General features: G+C 45.6%; 1 pseudogene; it reads right to left on the bottom strand.

The window, feature by feature from the left end:
* Positions 1-250: 250 nt before the first annotated feature.
* On the bottom strand, positions 251-456 carry LOC142264313 (U2 spliceosomal RNA; annotated as a pseudogene).
* Between the last annotated feature and the right edge of the window lie 2,635 nt (positions 457-3,091).

The following is a 3,091-nucleotide window of genomic DNA, read 5'->3' on the forward strand; positions in this document are numbered from 1 at the left end:
ACTGAGAATAAGATACTGCACGGGACATAGCAGAGTTGGTCAAGTTGAGTGGAGATGAGTTTGCTATTTGGCACAGCTTTTTGCATCAATAAAGCAAGTAAAAGGTGTGAAAGATAAAAAAAAGGGTAAAAGTGTGAAAAGTGAATTGGCCAAATTGAGGTGCATATAAAGTTTTTGCTTTCTTTCAATTCACTAATGGGGCTCATTTGAATCAGGTGAATTGAGTTCTGCTTTTGGAAACTGGGTTAAGAAGGGGTGCACCGGTCCTGGAGGTACTGCAATACCAGGTCAATGCGTGGAGTGGACAGAGCAAGATTTTTTCCATCTCCTTGTTCTAAAAATCCATTTAATATATGGTCCCCAGAGAGGGGACGTATCAGATATTAAACTGATAAGAACAGATTTAATTTTTTTTTTTTCTGTTTATCAGTAGGACTTCAAAATAACAAAGGTGATCGCCTCCCGTTGCCTGGGAACCGTCCAGGCACAAGAGGGCTATGTGTCACCAGAAGGCGCACACACTTCCTCAAGGCTGGCAGACGTGCAATCCCAGGCACCTTCCAGTACCGACCAAGGTAGCGTCCTCCGAAACTACACTTGATCTTAGCCAAAAGGCCGAGAAGCTATAACCCGAATTGGTTACGGCCTTGAGTGGCACCCTGGCCTATACCGGACACATCTTAGGGAGAGGGAGACAAACCCACGCCTACAGAAGACATTTTGTCACCCAAGCCAACCCTTGAAAAGGCTGTTTTGCAGAGCAAAAACAAGAAGAATGGTGCTTTTTGCAGCCGCCGCCCACTGCAATGAATCTGAATAACTCCTCCTTTTGGACACAAGCACCTCCCCTCCCCCTTGCAGTCTTTCCAATTCATGATACAAAAAGACGGACGGACAGGACAGGACAGGACAGGCTGCCTGACTTTCCGTCACTGCCACCCTTTGCCATCCTTGCCCGTAGAAAGCCCTTTCATCATCCCCAAACCCTAATCTTTTCCCTTCCCTTCCCAGATGCGTCTCACTCCCTTTCATTAGGAAGTGAGCGCAGCCTTTTCTCCGTTCTGCACATGCGCGACGTTAAACACAAATGCGCAGGCGTGCGTTCCATTACCCTCACTGCATTCCACTCCCATACAGGAAGTGGGCGCAGCTATTACTACGGTCGCACATAAAAGAACCCACGGCCACCACTGCACATAGCTGACTCCACCACAGGACACCCACTTCTACACCAACGCAGGTAAGACAGGATCGGCACCTCTATGCTCCCGTTACAATCAGGCTCAGTCACCATGTGATAACGCTCTCAACTCTTTAGTTGCAGGCTCCCCTTGCTTCACCTCCACTGGCTGTGCTGCCATTTCCTCTCCCACCTGGAAGGTATACTTTATTCCACTATTTTCCTGTTTCTCTCTTCCCCCTTTTCCCATAACCTACTTTTATCTGCATTTGTGGGGTATCTATATGCTATTTACATCATAGTTTTATTCATTAATATGGAAGGGAAGAGTGCCCATGAGAGTGTTGAACTGCGGAGAGCAAGAGATTAAGCTGCTCCGATTTGCCACCATTGATAAGCTGTTCTCAGTAGATACACATGCTATCCAAACAGCAGCATCCACCATTGCTTCAGCCCACCCATTCAGTGACAGCTCACCAAGTCAGCCAGAGGAGTGGTGTAAGGAATTACACGTAGGCACTGACTCCACACCTTCACATCACAAGAAGGGGGTCTACAGGCTAGTGCAAGAATACGAGCAAGTCTTCAGCAAACATCCGCTAGACTTTTGAAGAATAAAAGGGGTCAAACACTACATCCCCACAAGTGCACACCCACCCATCAAAGAGAGATATAAGCCAAAACTACCTGCACATTACCAGTGTACCAAGGACATGTTGAGCAACATGAAGGAGGCTGGGGTTATCCGTGACAGTTGTAGCCTCTGGGCAGCTCCGTTGGTCCTGTTAAAGAAGAAGGACAGCACCACTCCCCTGTATTGAGGAATAGCTAGCTGCATTGAGAACTGCAAATTATTTTTCTACCCTTGATCTCACTAGTCGCTATTGGCAAGTGTCCGTTGCTGAGGCAGACCGGGAGAAGACCGCCTTTGCCACCCCGATGGGTCTCTGCGAGTTCAAAAGCATGCCCTTCGAGCTGTGCAATTTGCCAGGAACCTTCCAGAGGCTGATGGAATGCTGCTTGGGACACCGAAACTTTGAAACGGTACTGCTATACCTTTATGATGTTATTGTTTATTCTAAAGCAAACAAGATTTTAGGGTGTATAAAAAGGGAGATTAGATCCGGTGAGCCCAACGTATTGTTACCCCTCTATAAATCACTTGTAAGGCCACATCTGGAATATGGGGTAAAGTCCTGAGCAGGTTGATAACCATTGGTTTGAGCATGGTAGGGTGTAGTGCGCATCTTCCTGCATCGGTAAAAGCTGCAGAAGTCCTTGAAGATTTCCGCTTCAAAGGCTGTGCCTTGATCTGTGAGGACTCTCTCTGAGTAGCCATGAGGTCTGCATAAGTGTGCTTGGAAGACCTTCGCTGCAGTATGGGCCATTAGATCTTTGACTTGTACCACAACCATAAATCTCGAGTAGTTGTCTACCATCGTAAGTGCATACGTGAGCTCGCCTCGATATTCTGCAACAAAACTCCCTTTTTCGATTTCAGTTTCAGCAAACACTCCTCTTCCTGTAGAAAATATTTATCATTACCTAAGACAGTCATTCTACTGCATGACAATATTAAGGCAATTTAGTTAAAACTTGTTTTAACTCACCTTTAAGGGGATTGATGTATTTCATGGTCAATCCAGGTTTGTCAGTGATGGCACTGACATAATGTATGGCGTCTTTTTCGGGCGTTATCCTTTGCCTTTTCATTGTGAAAATCCAGTTGCCTATATCAAAGCAAATTCTACTACTTGTAAAGTATGCAGAAAATGAAATGTAGAACATATAACATCTACTGCTTAGGAACGCATCATAGGTTAGTACTTAAAAGGATATTGTCATGTTCTAGTCATAATGCAAGCTGGACATTTTTCATGTTACCCTGTAATCGCCGGCCTGTTCTAATGC

Source organism: Anomaloglossus baeobatrachus, unplaced genomic scaffold, assembly GCF_048569485.1.
Source record: "Anomaloglossus baeobatrachus isolate aAnoBae1 unplaced genomic scaffold, aAnoBae1.hap1 Scaffold_265, whole genome shotgun sequence".
Classification (NCBI taxonomy): Eukaryota; Metazoa; Chordata; class Amphibia; order Anura; family Aromobatidae; genus Anomaloglossus; species Anomaloglossus baeobatrachus.